Raw genomic sequence first — 20,961 nt, 5'->3', positions numbered from 1 at the left:
AGAGCGACTGCAGCTCTGACCCTGCAGGATTTCCTAGACCACGGACAGGAATCTGCATTTTATTTGCCATGGAATGGGACAGTCATCAAACATTTAAGCAGGGGGTGAAATAGTATTATTTATGTTTTTAAATAATTGCTTTGGCTTTTCTGTGATGAAAAGATTAGAGAAAGGAATGGGAGCGTTGAGACAAGTAAAGAGGACATAGCAATGATTCAAGTGAGAGGTGATTTTTCACTCTTGGGCAGGAGGGAAGGAAGGAAGATCTACCTATTTCTTGGTGGTATAAACGACAGGGTTGTGTGATTCTAGGATCTGCTCTTTCCTGTGCCACAGAAACTGCACCTGTCTGGCTGGGAATGGGGAGATTTTTTTTTTTCCAAATTTTTATTTAAATTCTCGTAGTTGACATGTAGTGTAACATTGGTTTCAGGAGTAGAACTTAGCCCATTTCCCCCTCCCCCGCCACCTCCCTCCATCAACCCTTAGTTTGTTTTCTATTGTTAAAAGTCTCTTCTGGTTTGCCTCCCTCTCTCTCTCTTTTTCCCCCTTCCTATATGTTCATCTGTTTTGTTTCCTAAATCCCACATATGAGTGAAATCATACAGTATTTATCTTTCTCTGACTTATTTCACTTAGCATAATACACTCTAGCTCCATCCATGTTGTTGCAAATGGCAAGATTTCATTTTTTTTGATGGTTGAGCAATATTCCATTGTATCTATATCTCTACATTTATATATACCACATCTTCTTTATCCATTCATCAGTTGATGGGCACTTGGGCTCTGTCCATAGTTTGGCTATGCTATAAACATTGAGGTGTATGCACCCCTTCGAATCTGTATTTTGTATCCTTTGGGTAAATACTTAGTAGTGCAATTGTTGGATTGTAGGGTAGTTCAATTTTTAATTTTTGAGGAATCTCCATACTGTTTTTTAGAGTGGCTGCACCAGTTTGCATTCCCACCAACAGTGCAGGAGGGTTCCCCTTTCTCTACATCCTCGCCAATACTTGCTGTTTCCTGTGTTGTTAATTTTTGCCAGGGAATGGGAAGATTTTATGCAAGATTCTTATTTCTGGAATTTTTATTTTAATTTATTCATTCATTCATGGAGTCTTTTAAATCCTTTATATTGGCTTCTGCAAGTTGAAAATTCTTCTCTTTCAAAAGACTTGAAAGTTTCTTTGTCTTCAGTTACACCACCCACATTTATGATGTACTGGTGAAATATTCTGCAGAGGGCTATTGCTCACGCTGACTCCTGACTTCATGCATTTTGCAAATGCACAGCTTGGTGAATGTGACTTCCTGCTGTTTGTGGCTTACAATGCTACAAGGGATGACTTTCCATGAGGAGAAACCGATAATGGTCTATTATTCTAAGTTACAAAGAATTGGGTGGCAAAAGGGGTTGAGAAGGAAACGCTAAATGCTTTGAATGAATTATTGGATTTATAGAGCCTAAAGTGACATTTCCCCCCATCTTTTCATAGTTTAAATAGGTTTCTTTTATTATTTTTCCTTTTCTCAAAAACAATGAATATTGCAAGTGAAAAATTGCAAAGAACAAAATCCACAATTCCACTTACCCAGGGAAATCCACTGAAATGCTTTGGTGTACATGCAGTTACCTTTTAAACAATAAATTTGTTTCATTTTTACTAATATTAAATATCAGTCATGCTCATTATAGACAGTTTGGAGAATATAGAGAATTACAAAGAAGTAGGTAATTTACCATCCAGGGACAGATGTTGGTCACATTTTAATATGTTTTCAAGTCCTTTTTAGTGCACATTGTATATAATTGCTATATCATCTGTTAATTTTTCTACTTAATATCATTACCTAATAATTTTTCTGTTACTACAATCTCTTTACATTTAATCACTACATAAAACTGCAATCCGGAGGTGCCTGGGTGACTCAGTAGGACTGGGTGATTCTTGATCTTGGCTAAGGTCATGATCTCACGGTTCGTGGGATCAAACCCCACGTTGGGCTCTGTGCTGACAGTGGAGAGCCTGCTTGGGATTCTCTCTCTGCCCCTCTCCTGCTTGCGTGCTCTCTCTCAAAATAAAGAAATAAACTTAAGAAAACAAAAAAACAAAAAAGACTGCAATCTGTATTTGCTACCATGTGCGTTGAATTCCTCATCGTAAAACAATAAATGCATCAGATAAAAACAATACCAACCTCACTATTATTATTATATGCCTCTAATGCTCTTTCTGTATAGATTATTTCCATTTCTTTTAGAGCTAATTTCCAGAAGTGGACTTACTAGGTCAGGTGGGCATAATGTTAAGCAATTTGACATTGTGTTTGCAAGTGTCACCACTGGATATGTTGGATGTATTGAAATTTGGATTGCGTTAGGAGGGGCTGCTTTGTTTGCAATTGCCACGAGTAGGAGGGTGGTGTCACAGTAGATGACCCACAGGGTCAATAATCTGTATTTAGAACATACTGATTCTCAATTGCAACATAAAGGAGAGGGAGGATTGTAGCAGGATCACCTAGGGAGCTTTTAAAATGTAATCTTCTCTTCCCTCTCCTCTCCTTAGGTCCCTGCCACGGTAGCCTGGGGCATGCCTTTCCTTCTGAAAAATCTCACCATCTTCTCCCTTGTAAATCACTGATGTAATAACCACTTCACAGAGAGAAGTGTATCATTTCCTTCAGATGTGCTGGACAGGGGGAGATTTTGAGAAGCAATCAGTGGTTTAGGTGATGGCAAATAGTGGTTAGGACTCAGAGTCTGAAGCAAAAGAGATTTGCATCTGTCAACTTCAAGAAAGTCTGCTTGGTGCATCCGGCAGCTGCCTGTAGTGGTCCACAGCTCTGTTCTGGGCCACACTTCAGATGCCCCGGGAGACTATCTGCTGAATTTAAAGTTTGTGATACTTAAGGTTTCTGTGGAGCCACAGTGATTCTTTCCATCAGCTCTGAGATAGATTTTCAGGGCCTGGGCTGCACCCTTTTAATTTCTCTACCCCTAGCCTGGTGGACGCAGCCTGGCTGCTTTTTTCATAGCAAAACTACCATTCCTCATCTGTCTCCTCTTCCTCACCCAGCCGACTATTGATGATACATAGCTTTCCTGTTGTCCCTTTCCACGTTGTTGAAGTGGAGCTAAGCTCACCCTGGCCCCAGGTTCTGGTCACTCAGACTATTCCGTCTCCTTGGCCAGAACGATTGGTTCAGAGGCAGGCACGTGGCCCAACCTGGAGCTTTTTTTTTTTTGGAGCGATGGGGAGAGACAAAAGACTCTTCCTGTGAGGTGCGAGCTGCATGGCTGATATTAGCACCAGCTGCTGGAAGCCATCAAGAAACTTTCTGCTGTAGGAGAGAATGTGTACAAAGAGAAACAGAGCTGAGAGGTGGAAGAGATGGGGAGCTCAAGCACATTCTTTAAACCCCTGGATTCAGTTATAGAAGCTGCAGCCTTCTTTTTCATCCTCCCTATATAGCTGTTGTTGTTGTTTATTTGTTTGTTTGCTTGCGGTCAAAAGCAATGTTTCCTCCAAGGAGGACCCATGGTCAAAGAAATCTCAGCATTATTTTACTTCTTCCCCCCAAAATTTTTTTAGTTGAGATACAACTGACATATAACATTATATTAGTTTCTGGTATATAACATAATAATTCAATATTTGTATACATTGCAAAATGATCACCACAATAAGCCCAGTTAATGTCTGTCATCATATGTAGTTACACAGTTTTTCCTTGTGATGAGAACTTTTAAGATCTACTCTCAATTTTCAAATATGCAGTACAATATTATTAACTAGAGTCACCATGACTTATTTATTTTATAAATGGAAGTTTGTACTTTTGACCCCCTTCACCCATTTTTGCCTACTTCCCAGCTCTTGCCTCTGGCAACCACCAATCTATTTTATGTATCTATGAGCTTGTTTTTTGTAGGGGAGTGGTGGTGTGGATTTTACCTTTAAATGAGATTATGCAGTATTTGTCTTTCTCTGATTTATTTCAGTTAGCATAATCCCTCAAGGTCCATCCGTGTTGTAGCAAATGGCAAGGTTTTGTTCTTTTTTTTTTTTTGTGGCTGAATAGTATCCAATTGTATATATCCTTCCACATTTTCCTTATTCATTCATTCATCAATGGACACTTTGGTTGTTTCCATATTGTGGTATTGTAAGTAATGCTGCAGTAAATATGAGGGTGCATATATCTTTTTGAGTTAGTCTTTTTGTTTTCTTCAGATAAATAGCCAGAAGTGGAATTTCTGGATCATATGATAGTTCTATTTTTAATTTTTTGAGGAACCTCCATACTGTTTTCCATAGTGGTTGCATCAATTTACATTTCCACCAGCAGTGCATAGGGGTTCCCTTTTCTCTACATCCTTTTTAATTTTTTTATTTCAAAAAATTATAAAAACATTTTTAATGTTTACTTATTTTTGAGAGAGAGAGAGAGAGAGAGAGAGAGAGAGAGAGAGAGAGATAATGTGAGCAGGGGAGGGGCAGAGAGAGAGGGAGACTCAGAATCTGAAGCAGGCTCCATCCAGGCTCTGAGCTGTCAGCACAGAGCCCACACAGTGCTCCAACCACAAACTGTGAGATCGTGACCTGGGCCAAAGGCAGACATTTAACTGACGGAGCCACCTAGGTGCCCTTCTACATCCTTTTATAAAAAAATGTTTGTTTATTTTGAGAGAGAGAGAGAGAGATAGAGAGAGGGAGAAACCCCAGCAGGCTCTGTGCTGTGATCACAGAGCCTGATGCAGATTTCCATCCTACAAACTGTGACATCGTGACGTGAGCCACAGTCAAGAGTGGAATGCTTAACTGGCTCAACCACCCAGGTGCCTCTCTCTACATCCTTGATAGCACTTTGTTATTTCTTGTCATTTAGATAATTGCTATTCTAACAGGTATGAAGTATATTTCATGGCGGTTTTGATGTACATTTCCTTGATGATTAGTGATGTGTTCAGCAACTTTTCATGTACCACATGTCAATATTATTTTATTTCTTGAAGTAAATTACTTTTGCATATAATTCCTTGAAAATATGGACACAGGTAGTTGGAAAATTGTGTTTGCCAAATATTTGGATATTAAGTATTAAATAAATGAATTAATGAGTCAGTGGCATAGTATCCTTAAGTAATTTAGTTTTAGAGCCTGACTTTTAAATATTTGATTATTAACCAAAAATCTACAGTGGAGGTTGATCCATGATATTTAATAAAATTGCCTGGCTGTTAAGGGTTCTAGACAGAATCAGGTTTAGGTGAATTGAAATATGAGTGGTTCTGAGACCTTGGTGCATGTTCATATCATCTAAAGAAGTAGCTGTACTATAGACCCATGAATCTGGGGGGTGGGAGACAGAACTTCTCACAAAGCTCGTTTGATTTCAGTATGTAGCAGGGTTTGGAACCCTACAATACCCTGTGTTTTGTTCTTAAACTTCTAAGAACCTTTGTGACATCAACCCAAAGTGTGAGACTCAGTTGCAGTCTGAGTAATACCCTGATCTGGAGACAGCTGGGTTTTCCCATGCCTTACATGTAGACAGACATGAAAACATTTTGTTACTTATAAGCATTATCATCTCCAGTGTCTCAGGTGTCCTCCCAACAGTGTTATATTATCCCTATATTTCCCCAAAGAAACAAACACTTGGAGAGGGGAAATCACTTGTTTGAGATCATCCTGGCACTAAATATCAGCTTTAACCCAGTTCTTTCACTCCAAATTATGTGTTATTCCACACTGTGTTTTCTTTAAAAAAAAAAAAAAATGTTATCCCTTTTGTTTTGGAATAGGTAAATCGTGCACAGGGTGAAAATTCAAAAGCTACAGTGAATGAAAGTCTCCTACACCCTGCTCCGGTTTGCCATCTGCTGAGTGTTTCTCTCCAGAGATACCGGTGAGTTAACATATTTCCGGTGAGTGCCTTCAGAGATTGTGCAGTTTGAAACACATGCATGTGTATTTCCCTACCCCCACCTCCATAAATGGTAACTTAGTATTCATCCATGCACTTTGATTTTTTTTTTTTTTAACAATATCTTGGAGACCTTTCTACCTTGATACACACAAAACTTCCTCATTCTTGTTAAACATGGCATAGAATCCATTGTCTGGATGTGTCATATATTACTTGCTCAGTTTCAGTTTGACTGACAAGCTTGTTGTTTATAAGCTTTTGGTATTACAAACAATGCTGTAATAAATCTTTATGCATATATCATTTAAACATGTGGGGGTATATCTATATGTTAAGATCCTAGAAATAAACTTGTCAATAAAAAAGATATGTACCTTGAAAATTTCAATAGACCTTAGCAAATTACCCTACCCAAAGGTTGTGCTGTTTTGTTTTGCCTACAGCAATGTGCGAAGGTGTATGTTTCTCCAGACTCTTGGCTACAATGTGTTATTAGTCTTTCAATCTTTGCCAATCCAATGGGTGAAAAGCTAGTAAGTCCTTGTAATTTTAATTTGCACAAAGGTGAAAATTTAAAAAGCTTTAGGGGATTGAAGGTAAGATTGCAAAGTTTAGGGCACTTGAGCTGTTGCTTGCTCCTATTTTTGGGAAACAGTTAATATAGTCCTTTTCCTTAAGCTTTAAAATGATCTCTGAAATTTGGATTCTTGGAACCCTAACAGGTTCCCTGGTGTGAGTTTATTCTAAAGGGAATTATAATTATTGAATAGCTAGATGGGTGCTTTCATGTATATAATCTCATTCATATTAAGTACTCCTAACAGCCTTTTGTAGTAGATATTTTGATTCTTCCAGCTTTCAGTTGAAGAAACAGAGGCCAAATACTCACTCAAGGTCACAGAGCTAGTAAGAGGCAGAGGCTCTTACAGCCTATATAATTTGACTTAGAGCCTGTATTCCCCACCCCCCGCCCCCTCATTATACCATGGTAATTCTAGAATAGGGCATAACATATGTAACCCTAATAAATCCCTGAAGTCCATGCAGCTCATTCACAATTGAAGAAGAAACAAGAGTTCCTCTAAAAGCTATTAAAAATGAATTCCATTTTTTAAATGTTTATTTATTTATTGAGAGAGAGAGAGAGAGAGAGAGAGAGAGAGAGAGAGAAAGCGCACACAAGTGGCAGAGGGGGAGAGAGAGAGGCAGACAGAAAATCCCAAGCAGGCTCCATGCTGTCAGTACAGACCCTGACACGGGGCTTGATTTTATGAACCATGAGATCATGACGTGAGCCCTAAATCAGGAGTCGGACGCTTAACTGACTGAGCCACCCAGGCGCCCCATGAATTCTATTTTTTACCCAAGTGTGTTATAGAATATTGAAGAGGATCCAGTTCCTAGCTGTGAACTGCACTTCTCAGAAACTTCCTTGAGCCCCAATTAGGCTATACCCGGAATCTGCTCTGGAGTTTTTTCATCGGCCAACCTCCCATATTGCTTCTTTATCCCTGGCTCCATTTTCTTCTCCTCCTCCTAGTTGTGATAAAAACAAACAACCATTCACACACATGAGATCTATTCTCTTAAAAATTTTTAAGCATGCAGTACATTATTGTTAACTATAAACATAATGTCATACAGAATATCTCTAGAACTTTTTCATCTTGTATAACTCAAGCTATCTATACATTGAACAGCAACTACCCCATTTCCCCCTGGAAGTCACCATTCTACTCTCTTCATTTATGAATCTATTTTTGATATTTCACATTAGTGGAATCATGCAGTATTTGGCCTTCTGTGACTGAGTTATTTCACTTAGTCTAATGTCCTCAATGTCTATTTTCTTTTAGATCCCTTCTTCACATTATATCCCAGCTCTTAAATAGTTCACCTTGATATCTTATTAATTCTTTCTCTGCTTCTTAGTCATATATCTCTACCCATTCTACAGGTTCTGTTTCTTGAAACAAAGGATCTGGCTTAGCCAAGAAAGATGGAGAAACTAAGTGGAAAAGAACACAGTTCCTTTATCCAAAAAGAAGATTATAAATACACACTTATTGCATTAATTTTTGTTAGAGTCACTAATAGATGTCTTAGACAAAAGACAACTCGAGTTCAAAAAATTTTATTTTTTAAAAAATTTCGTTTTATTTGAGTATATTTGACACAGTGTTAACATTAGTTTCAGGTGTACAAAATGGTGATTCAACTTCTCTATACCGTATGCTATGCTCATCCCAAGTGTAGCTATCATCTGTCACCATGTAGCACTATTACAACATCATTGACTATATTCTCTATGTTGTGTCTTTTATCCCCACAACTTATTCATTCCATAACTGGATAAAAGGCAACTAGAGTTTTAACTGGAAATATGAGAGTAAAAGTCAGATCGAAACAGAGAAAAGAGGTACAACTGGAGTACTTTGGGTCCTAGAACTACAATATCTAATATGGTAGCCATTAGCCACATGTGGCTGTTGAGCATTTGAAATGCAGCTAGCTCAAGTTATGTGCTGTAAATATAAAATATACGTTGGATTTTTAATGAGAACTTAGAATTAAAAGAGAATGGAAATATTTCATCAATTTTTAATATTGATCATATGTTGAATTGATAATACTTTGAACATGTTGGGTTAAAATACATTACTAAAATTAATTTTACTTGTCTATTTTCACTTTTTAAATTGTGGGACAAGAAAAATTAATATTGTATATGTGGCTTGTATAATATTGCTATTGGACAGTGCTTTTCTAGGAGGATTCTTAGTAATCAAGGTCAAGATGAGGGAGAGGTCCTGGGCACCTGGGTGGCTCAGTCAGGTAAACATCTAGCTCTTGGTTTCAGCTCAGTTCATGATCTCACAGTTCATGAGTTTGAGCCCCGCAACAGGCTCTGCACTAATGGTGCAAGATTCTCTCTCTCTCTTTCTCTGCCCTTCCCCTGTTCATGCGCTCTCTCTCTCTCTCAAAATAAATAAATAAACTTAAAAATAAAAGATGAAGGAGAAGTACTAGGGCTAGAAAAAGGTTGAGGGTCTAGAAGAGGAAGAACAAATTAGGGGAAGCAAGAGGCCCCTGAGAGGTCACACTTATCCAATTTTTCCATTGTCTTGAAGCTATCCTGACTGCGTTACGTGTACCATAAAATATAAGCACACTTATGTGAATATTATATTTTATATTTCCATAATTTGACCTTTACGGTGTGGTTTTCTTTTTTCCTTTGGCTTCATTATGATTTGATGGAGAGGATAGCTTCTTGATCTATATTTATCCTGCAATGTAACCTTTATCAAATAACTTAATATTTCAGAGCCTCAGTTTCCTTAACTATAAAAATGGGAAGAAAAATCTTGCTCTATATATTTAACTAGATTTTTGTGAGGGTCAGTTGTAAATTAGGAAGTGTTTGACAAAATAAAAGTGGTTTTTTTGTGTGTGTTGTTGTTTCAGAGAGCCAAGGGTCCTCATCCACTCCATCAAATCTCAAAACATCATCTGAATCAAAGGAAACTTGAAAAAGATCTGAACAAAATTTGGGAAGATTTGGCTGGGAAATTATGTTGTTTTCCTTCCTATGTTTAGCTACGTATTTCTGATGAATTGGAGATGGTCAGGAGTAGAGAGGTAGACTAACTGAAGGGATGGTTTCAGGGTGCGTGGTAGACTGTGAGGGAGGGTCTACGGAGGCAAAGTAGGCTAGTGTGGGGCATGAAGGATGGTTCTAAGTACAGCATGTGGTAGTCAGAACAATGTCCCTCCAAAGATGTTCACATATCAATCCTCAGCACCTGCAAATATAATTACCCTGCATGGCAAAAGAGACTTTGCCGATGATACCAACATGGGAAGGTTAATGGGCTGGGGGAGGGAGACATGAAATCACAGGAGTTCTTACAAGAGGGAGGCACAAAGGTCAATGTTAGAGAGAGGAGATGGGACAATGGAAGCAGAGCTTGGTGTGATGTGCTTTGAAAATGGAAGAAGGAGCCATGAGCCAAGGAATGAAGGGAGCATCTAGAAGGTGGAAAAGGCAAAGAAATACTCTCCTCTAGAGCATCTAGAAAGGAACACAGCCCTGTGGACACCTTGGTTTTAGCTCATAAGATCCATCTTAAACTCTGACCTCTAGAACCAGAGGATAATATGTTTGTGTTGTTTTAAGCCACTAAGTTTTTGGTTCGTCGTTGTTGTGACAACAACAGGAAAAGAATACACTAAACAATTTATCCTGAACCATGAGTACAACTTGTAGAGAAAAGGGATTGTGAGGACAAACTGGAAGAGTTCTTTTAGCAAACTCTGTAATACTTTAGAAGTCATGTGTGGGCTAACCTCTAACTGAGCTGATTACAGGAAGGGGTCACATTTTCCTTCTCATTTCATAGAAGTGTTGTTGGTTGCAATCTGTTGCCAAGCCTGGCAGTGAGGAAACAGGAGGGATGATGGTGTTGGGAATGGGCTCTTGCTCCAGGAACAAAGAGTAGTTGCAGATTAGGACAGCAGGAAGTCACCTAGAGGAGGGCTTCTGCATGCTCATTCCCAGCTTAAAATTCCTGTCTCAGTTGCCATACTAACAAGTACCATCACAGGATGGTACTGTGGGCACTCTATATCTGCCCTGGGAGTTTCCAGAAGTATCTGAGGAGTGAAGAGCTTTCTAATGTATTGGAAATCCTACTTGAGTAGAAATGGCTTTGGAGCTGGTAAATATTAAGTATGAATGATATAATGTGACCACAGTTGTACTCATAGGTTGATGTACTTGGACCTTTTGCTTTATACCATTACAATAGATAGCTTTTTGATTTGGACTTTTAATATTGCCACCTGAAAATGGGCTCAAATTTAGGACCTCAGAATCTGCAATTCTGGAATCCCCAAAACTCTGAAAATTAAAAACAAAATCATTTTTATTTGGGAGCAAGGTTAGACATGAAATGATGTGAAACTAACTATTGTCTTTATTTCTCTTGTTTGGTATGAATATGCATATACTTCACTGCAGAAATAGTAATATGTTTGATTCTAGGGTGCTGCTTCAGGACTCACTGGGTGGGGTGGTTTTGTAATATATAGTATATACCCTAAATTACCTTTCTAAAATCTAAATCTAAAATCATTTAGTCCCAGGGCACCTGGGTGGCTCAGTCAGTTAAGTGACCGACTTTGGCTCAGGTCATGATCTCACGGGTCGTGAGTTCGAAGTCCATGTCGGGCTCTGTGCTGACAGCTCAGAGCCTGGAGCCTGCTTTAGATTCTGTGTTTCCCTCTCTCTCTGCCCCTCCCCCACTCACATTCTGTCTCTGTTCGTCTCTCAAAAAAAACCAAATAAACATAAAATCATTTAATCCCAATAGTTCAGACAAGGGATTATGAAGTTGCAAAGGGGACTAGCCATATTGGGCATGGGTTGAATAATGTTCCCCTAGAATTCATGTCCACCTGGAACCTTTGAATGTGACTTTGTTTGGAAATAGGATCTTTACAGATGTGATTAATTAAATTAAGATAAGGTCCTACAGGATTTTGATTGGCCCCAAATCCAAATACTTGGTGAACACCCACAGAGAAAAAAGCTCTGTGACAATGGAGTCAGAGATTGGAGTGATGCACCTGTAAGACAAGGTTGCCAAGGTTTGCCAACAGCTCTCAGGTACTAGGGAGCCAAGCATGGGGGTGGTTTCTCTCTCAGAAACTCCAGAAGGAACCAGCTTTGCCAACATCTTGATTTTGGACTTCTGACTTCCTGAACTATGAGAAAATAAATTACTAGTGTTGCAGGTCACCTCATTTGTAGTTATTTGACATAATGGTACAAAAAAATGAATACACTGGGCCAGAACAAATTTAGTTGTAGGAATAACAATTGGAGTATCTTTTAATCTTAAAATTTTGATTAATTCATTCAACAGAATGTCTTTTTCAGTATAGGAAAGGCAGCAGAACTATAACTTACCCAGTGATAATCACATTCTCCTTTTAACAGTGTTAATAGGGTATTCATCGCAGCACTGCTTTTAATAGAAAACACTGAAGAATGTTTCTATTCTTCAGTGAAGTGAAGAACTAATGATCTAATTATGAGGAATAGCAAAATCAATTATCATACATCCATACTATAAAATAATCACCAGCTTAAAAACATTCATGCTTTTGAAAAACCCTCTAATGACATGAGAAATTGTTCATTTTGTGTTGAAAATAGGTACAGGAGTTGTTAGGACTCATCACATTGTACATGTAGGATTTACACATTTCACTGTCTGTGTCATGCACTGAGATCTCAAAAAAAAAAAAAACAAAAACAAAAACAAACCCAGAACTATAAACACATATTGAACTGTAGTCGATAAATTTACTTTTTGTAGTGGTCTGAGTTGGCAATTCTGAAACTACTTCCTGAATATTTTAGCTTAAGCAAGTGAGTATATATATAGACAATAATGGAAGCCAGTTTTTTCTCTGTTGAAGAAAAGTTACAGATGTGAATAGGTGGAAGGTGAGAGTATTCTCTGAAGTGTTGGATGGGTACTGGAGGTATTAATTTGAATTCATGGTTTTTATATATATATGCTTAACATATATTATGTATAAGTAGAAGGATATATACAATTTTAATGATATGGATATGTAAATAATTATAAGTAGATATAGATATTTCTTAGCTTTGTCTGCTGAGAGGGCCTAGAAGGAATGACTAAGTAGTAACAATGAGTGCACCTATCACCCAGAAATTGGTTTCTAAATACCACTTTTCACGGGGCACGTGGGTGGCTCAGTTAGTTAAGCATCTGACTTAGGTTCAGGTCATGACCTTGCGGTTCCCAAGTTCAAGCCCAGCATTGGCCTCTGTGCTGACAGCTTGGAGCCTGGAGCCTGTTTCAGATTCTGTGTCTCCCTCTGTCTCTGACCCCCCCCCCCCAATCACACTGTCTTTCTCTCAAAAATAAATAAGCATTAAAAAACATTAAAAGAAGTAAATACCACTTTCCAATAAAAGGAACTAAAGATCCTTAGAGAAATAGCTAATTCCAGGACTGTGTCAGAGAAGCACAAAATGAATCCAGATCATCTTTGTTTTTTTGTTTTTTTAAATTTTTTTTTAATGTTTATTTATTTTTGAGACAGAGCGAGACAGAGCATGAACAGGGGAGGGTCAGAGAGAGAGGGAGACACAGAATCTGAAGCAGGCTCCAGGCTCTGAGCTGTCAGCACAGAGCCTGACGCGGGGCTCGAACTCACAGACCGTGAGATCATGACCTGAGCCGAAGTCAGACGCTTAACTGACTGAGCCACCCAGGCGCCCCCCAGATCATCTTTGTAAAACAAAGTAAGGAACAAAGAGAACTTCCCTACTATTCTTCTTTTCTAATCTTATAGTCTAATAAACTTTTGTCTGCTGCTCAACAACAACAAAAAAAAAAGTAAGGTATTTCTTAAAGAACAAGAATGTATCAAAAGGACACAGAAGCCAACTTGAAGAGCTCCCACTGGCCAAATATGGGATAATTTATGCATCAAAATAAATAGTGATAGTAATGGATTATAACCCATTAATTATAAAATTAAAATCTATGAGCCCATACTTATATCAATCAATAAATAAGTAAATACATAAAAAATAAGAAAGGGGAAGAGTTCTTCTTTCAGTAGAATGCCAACTAACATACAGAAGGAATGATGGAGGTAGAAAATCATTAATGGATACTGAAACCAGTGGGTGAAGGTTTAATGAAGAATGGAATATTTACATATTCAAAGTACCTCCTCATAAATTACTTATTAATTATAAAGAGAAAGATAGTAACATTAGAGTGGAGAAAACTAGTAGGCTCTACTTTATCAAAGTGATCACAGTTAACAAACTAGTTAACAAACTAGTATCATTTGTCACCTGGTGAGATGCACTGAGAAGGATACACAGCATTAGTTTGGTGGTATTCCTGCCAAAACTGCAAAAAATCTGATCAGACAAATCGAAGTCAAAGGACATTGTACAAAATAACTGTTTTGTACCCTTCAAAAATATCAAGGTCAAGAAACTCACAAAAAAGGTGAGGAACTATTCTAAATTAAAAGATATTAAAAGTTGTGAGAATTAAATGCACCTAAGATTTGATCTTAGACCAAGAAAAAACAATTTATAAAGGATGTTTGTGGGATAACTAGTGAGATTTGAAAATAGATTGTGTACCATGAGTTGTACCAATGTTAAATTTCCTGATTTTGATAGTTGTACTCTGATTATGTAAAAGAATCAATGGGGCCGCCTAGCTGTCTCAGTCAGTAGAGCATGCAACTCTTAATCTCAGGGTTGTGAGTTCAAGCCCCGTGCTGGGCATGGAGCCTACTTAAAAAAAAAAAAAATCCATGTCCTTATTCTTAGGAAATACATATTGATGTCTTTGACTTCCTCTCTCAAATGGTTTATACCAAATAATATGTATAAATATGAATACACATATAAAGATAGAATGGTAACAAGATGAGGTAAAAATGTATTTGTGAATCTGGGTAAAGGGTATATGAAAGTTTTTTACTATTCTTGCAACTTTTCTGTAGGAAACATTTGAAATTATATTAAAATAAAAAGTTTTAAAAATATGGTATAATCCTTGTATAATATGATCATAAGTTTGAAAGAGTAGAACATTAAAATATATTTATTTACATCGGAAAAAATGGGAAGGAGATAAAACAAAATATTATCAGTGGTTATTCCCCCACTTAAGTTTTAAGGGTTATTATAAATTTAAAAATAATATTTTTAGTAATACCCATCCATGGTTTTCATATCACTTTGTAACTACTATATGGTTAGTAACTGGTTTCTGACCAACAGAATACAGCCAAAGTGATAGGATGTCATGTCTAAATTTTGTTTATTTCAAGTTTTTATTTAACTCCCAGTTAGTTAATATACAGTGTAATATTAGTTTCAGGTGTACAATATAGTGATTCAACACTTCCATATAACACCCAGTGCAAAATCCATTTTGCATTTACTTTTGTTTATGGTGTAGGAAAGTGGTCCAGTTTCATTCTTTTGCATGTTGCAAATCAATCAATGTGATACACCACATTAATAAAAAAAAGGTTAAGAACCATACAATCCTTTCAATAGATGCAGAAAAAGCATTTGACAAAGTACAACATCCCTTCATGATAAAAACCCTCAACAAAGTAGGGTTAGAGGGCACATACCTCAACATAACAAAGGCCTTATATGAAAAACCCACAGGTAATATGATTGTCAATAGGGAAAAACTGAGGGCTTTTCCTCGAAGGTCAGGAACAAGACAGGGATGTCCACTCTTACCACTTTTATTTATTTTTTATTTATTTATTTTTTAATGTTTATTTATTCTTGAGAGAGAGACAGAGTGTGAGCAGGGGAGGGGTAGAGAGAGAGAGGGAGACACAGAATCTGAAGCAGACTTTAGGCTTCGAGCTATCAGCACAGAGCCCAACACGAGGCTTGAACTCACGAACTGTGAAATCATGACCTAAGCCGAAGTCAGATGCTTAACTGACTGAGCCACCCAGGCACCCCCACTCTCACCACTTTTATTCAACATAGTGCTAGAAGTCCTAGCCACAGGAATCAGACAACAAAAAGAAATAAAAGGCATCCACATTGGCCAGGAGGAAGCCAAACTTTCACCATTTGCAGATGACATGATACTCTATATAGAAAACCCAAAGACTCCACCAAAAAATTGCTAGAACTGTTACATGAGTTCAGTAAAGATGCAGGATACAAAATCAATGTACATAAATTGTTGCATTTCTATACACCAATAATGAAGCAGCAGAAAGAGAAATCAAGGAATCAGTCCCATTTACAATTGCACCAAAGACCATAAGATACTTGGGAATAAGCCTAACCAAAGAGGTGAAAGACCTGTACTTCGAAAACTATAAAATACTGATGAAAGAAATTGAAGACGACACGAAGAAATGGAAAGACATTCCATGCTCATGGATCAAATATTGTTAAAATGTTTATACTACCCAAAGCAATCTACACATGCAATTCAATCCTTATCACAATACCAACAGCATTTTTCACAGAGCTAGACAAAACAATTCTAAAATTTATATGGAACCGCAAAAGACCCCAAATAGCCAAAGCAACCTTGAAAAAGAAAAGCAAAGCTGCAGGCATCACAATTCCAGACTCTGAATTATATTACAAAGCTGTAGTGATCAAAATAGTATGGTACTGGCACAAGAATAGACAGATAGATCAATGGAACACAATTGAAAACCCAAAAATGAACCCATAACTATATGGTCAATTTATCTTCGACAAAGCAGGAATGAATATCCAGTGGGAAAAAGACAGTCTCTTCAACAAATAGTATTGGGAAGACTGGACAGCAACATGCAAAATAATAAAATTTCTTATTTATGTCTTCAAAATGTTCTGGCTTCCTACTGCACTAGGAATAATAAAACTTAATGACTTTAAATGCCCATTTATGTCCTCAAAGGGAGGTCATATTTATCACTACATCTAAATAGCTACCTCTGTCTTCCCCATCACTTCCTGCCCCCTTTTCTGTTGGTGCTGTTAGCTCCTTTTAATGGCTCAATGTTGGAAACAATCAAACATTCAGTCTCAAGGAAGGGTTTATATATTCTGATACAGCTATGTTCTGAATTATTAGGCAGCCTACACTCTGGAAAAGCTGTCCTGTGTTATTTTTCCAAGAAGAGCTTGGCTGTCCTGCTTCCTGGCTTGTGATTAAGCCATTAAAACAAATTCCTTTGTATTTCTAGCTTTCTTACCTTTTCTTTCAGGCAGCTGGAGACAGCTAACAGCCCAGAGTTCGATTCTCATTACTTCTTTACTAACTAGTTTTATCACTTTAGGCAACTTTCAACTTATCGAAACTCTAGCTGTAGTTTGTCCATCCATAAAGTGGGGGAATAGTAAGCGCCTCAGGGGTTATTATGAGAATCAAGGACAGGGATGTGTACAAGGCCTCGGGCAAAGCACCTGCTTCACTGTGTGGGTCATGCATTGGTTCTCTCTTATTTACCCTTTTTTCCGTGACGCAGTAACCAGGCAGAACTAGTTGCTTAGTCCTCTGTGTTCTAATGGCTTTTCTTTTTCCTGAAAGAGCTTTTGCGAGGGTGGGTTGAGACTTTTCTTTTTGTAAGTTTCTCTTCCATGGCTAGATTGGGAGCTTTTCCATGAGCACAAATGTGCTGGTTTTGTCTCTGAGTCTCCAGTACCAGGCACAGAGTCTGGGGGAACAGCAGAGCTCAAAAGATACTTATACAATGTGGAGAATTCCAGTTCTAATGACATTCTCTTATGAAACCTTTTGGTCCTCTAACTAGAAATAATTTTTCTCTCTGGTGGGAATTGAGAGCTCTGATCATATTTTGCCTTGAATCATAGTTATTTGTGAGCATTTTTTTCTTCTGTTTGATTTACCCTCCAGCCCTCTCGTGCAGCACCCCAGTCATATGATTGCTGGAACTGCATCTTATTCACCTCTGAAACCACAATAGTGTCTGGCCCATGCATTCCATCATTTGTTTAAGATACAATTCTTCTTGAGCAAGGATCAAGGGATATGACTCACACACTTAATGTACAATTCAGTTTTTGCCTTTTTTGTATAGGCCTGCTCAGCAAACCACTTCCCCATTGCACAATGAATTGGGAGGGTGGGGCTGCTCCCAATGTTAAAATCGGTCAGGGGTTACCAGAAGTCATTCCCCTACCTCTGAATAAAAAACATTAATTCACAACTTGACTTCAGATCCAGGCCTCTCTATTTTACCAAGAATGTCAGGATAAGAAGCCGAATCATTATACATGTGCAAAATGTAAGGCAAACTCTGAGCAAGGCAAGGATTAGAACTGAGGAGAAGATAAAGTAAACTTGGAATGTAATGATTGGATTATAGCTTGTACGGTCACAGAGTTTTTAAAAAGTTGTTGACCTTAGCAATTACACTGCACTACATATGGCGATTTAAGATTAATTGCATTGGCTGGCGTTATATTGTATTAAACTTTCCTTATGCATATAGGTGGCAGCTGAATGGAGATTTACTCAGGATCCAGTAGCCCCTTACTGAATTTTTCAGCCATTGAACAAATGTTTACTGAGCTTCTGTCATGTGTCAGCTCTAGTCTAGAAATGGCTGATAGGCAGGTAGGAGACAGACCCTGCCTCGGCTCTTTTTTTCCCTTTCTTGCTATTAAGTAATCTAAGTTGACTGTATTTATCCTGGTCACGAAACTTGCAGAATTGCTATGGGGAATGAAGAGAGCGTTTATAAAGCAGTTCACACGTTTTGATAAGCACAATGTAAGAACCGTATGTGATTATTCTCCAGCATAATACTAAAGTGTTAAAAAATCAACCATGAAATTGCATTTCTAAGACCCTTTTGCTTTTGACTTTAAGGTTTCTTAATAGTCAAGCCCACTGACTCTCATTTGATAACCGGTTTTTAAAATTAAACTTGTTTGCACCATTTAACAAAGAAATAGTGTTTTGATTCTTCTTAGGATATAAATGCTCCAGTCTGAGTGATGTTTTATGGAGTTGTTTTTCTTTAATGTCCATATTTCCTCCTCAGTCTCACAGACATTAGAACCAGAAAGGAATTTAGGTATCATCTAATTCAATGCTGGTCAAACATTTTCATTCTTTTCAAACATTTGAATGTGCTTTTTTGTCTGAATACTTGAGGTTCTGGAAAATTTTTGCATACCTAAATGTATTATTAGTTAATAATATTTAATTTTCTCTTTTTCATTAAAGACATACTGCTGTCAATCAGAGCTTCCAATTAGTATGAGGTAATTAGAATTAGCAATAAGCAGTGTGGTTATTGATACTGGAATCAGATTACCTGGTCTTGATCTTCGTTTCACCACTAAATAGCTGTGCAAATTACTTAACTCTCTGTGCCTCAGTTTCCTTATCTGTGAAATCATGATAACAGTAGTACATACCTCATAGAGTTGTGAGGATTCCTGCATCATCACAGCCCAAACAAAGAAAAGGGTCCCCTTTGTTATCCTGTCAAACCTCAATCTATATAATATTAGGTTTCTAATAAAATATTAGAAATATTTTAGCTTGTGAATTGCTATTTGAGAATAAACTTATCCTTTAAAGATGAGGAACTTGAAACCCAGAGAAGTGAGTTCCCTGAGGACTCCCAGCTACTCAGGGCCAGAACCTGCACTGGAACCTAGAACTTCCAGACTGTGGGATTGTTTGTTTATCAGCCTAATTAGAAGCCTGTTCATAAAGGTCACAAATGCACCCAGATCACATGGTGTGAAACAGATGTAGGGTTAGGACATTAGAAGCACTTACTGTTCTGGGTTCTGTGCACACTGAATGCAATCAAATATTTATTTATTTATTTATGTTTGTTTGTTTGTTTGTTTTTGAGACAGAAAGAGAAACAGAGCATGAGCAGGGAAAGGGCAGCAAGGAAGACACAGAATCCAAAGCAGGCTCCAGGCTCCCAGCTGTCAGCACAGAGCCCAATGCGGGGCTCTAACTCACAAACCACGAGATTATGACCTGAGCCAAAGTCGGACACTTAACAGACTGAGCCACCCAGGCACCCCTGAGCGCAATAAAATATTTAAATTCCCTGTCATTTGAAATAATAGAAGCCCCTTGACATCTGTGAGGAATAGCTCCAGAATTTGGAGATACCTAATTGTCAATATCAGTGTAGCATCTAGCCTCCTCTAGGGAATGTATTAAAGAATAACTGAGAAATTGAAGTAACCCTGTAAGACCCTTATAAAGTCTATGCATATTAGAGTAGAGTGACTGATGTGGGTTTAAAATAAATTCTGCCACAGATAATAACCTTGAAATTATATTATGACATCACTATTGAAACAAAGGAAACCAAGAGCTTACCCAAATTTGCAAAAATTCAGGGATGATGATGATGGGTACCAGTGACCTTTGCTGACCAGTAACGTTCTGATTGATGGAACAATGACTGGAAGTGGCCACACTGCAGGATGGAGTCAGGACAGACTGCTGCAGAGCTCCTACACTGACTGCAGACTCTGCGCCCTTAGCTAGACTTCCTGAGTGCTAAGTGACCTTCTCAGCCAGTCCTGGCAGTTTCCCAGTCCTGTCGCAAACCAATTACCATTTCCTACTTGTCAGGAACCTTTTGGGAAGCTTCTGAGGAGTGGAAATTTGAGAATGACAAACCAAGAATGCCAAGGGTTCTTGTATTCAGTGCTGGTGAGGGCTCATTAGTACTCCTATACACTGCTGGGAGGACTGTAAACGGATTCAAACCTTGAAGAGGACAATTTAATATTTCATTATTTTAAGTTCAGAAATTTCCATTTTCTTTAACCAATAAGTCCACATCTAAAAATCGATTTTAAGGGAACAATAGATTCACAGCTGTCTAGCAGCATTATACAACAGCAAAATATAGGAAACGATCTCAATGTCCATCAATAAGAAACAGATTTAAAAATTATTGTATGTTTATGCAGTAGGAAACTAAACAGCCATTACAAAATATATTTTAGGATAAAATTTATTGATGGGGGAAAATAGGCTATAAAATTGATTCCAAAAATCAGAATACAACTCTCTATATGCACATTACGGTCCCCCCCCCTTTTTTTTTTAATGTCTTCTGGGGCTCCTGGGTGGCTCAGTTGGTTGAGCATCCGACTCTGGTTTAGGTCATGATCTTACAGTTTGTGAGTTCGAGCCCCTTGTCAGGTCCTGTGCTGACAGCTCAGAGCCTGCAGCCTGCTTCGGATTCTGTTTCTCTCTCTCTCTGCCCCTCCCCCCCTCACCCTCTCTCAGTCTCTCTCAAAAATAAATAAACATTAAAAATTTTAAAAACCAAAACCAAAATGTCTTCAAATAGAAGGAAGACAGAAAGAAAATACACCAAATATAAAAAATGGTATATTTTAGAGTTGGGATTACAAGTGATTTTTATTTTTCTGTATATTATATC

General features: G+C 37.9%; 1 long non-coding RNA gene across 1 annotated transcript in view; it reads right to left on the bottom strand.

The window, feature by feature from the left end:
* Positions 1-20,332, bottom strand: part of LOC125920234 (uncharacterized) — a 107,215-nt gene extending 86,883 nt beyond the window's left edge. Inside the window, exon 1 of the long non-coding RNA XR_007456990.1 lies at positions 19,881-20,332. This is a non-coding gene — a long non-coding RNA (uncharacterized LOC125920234). The remainder of the gene's footprint in view (positions 1-19,880) is intronic.
* Between the last annotated feature and the right edge of the window lie 629 nt (positions 20,333-20,961).

Source organism: Panthera uncia, chromosome D4 (assembly GCF_023721935.1).
Source record: "Panthera uncia isolate 11264 chromosome D4, Puncia_PCG_1.0, whole genome shotgun sequence".
In the NCBI taxonomy this organism is placed as follows: domain Eukaryota; kingdom Metazoa; phylum Chordata; class Mammalia; order Carnivora; family Felidae; genus Panthera; species Panthera uncia.
The sequence above is the reverse complement of the archived record's forward strand: the minus strand, read 5'-3'. Positions and strand labels throughout refer to the sequence as shown.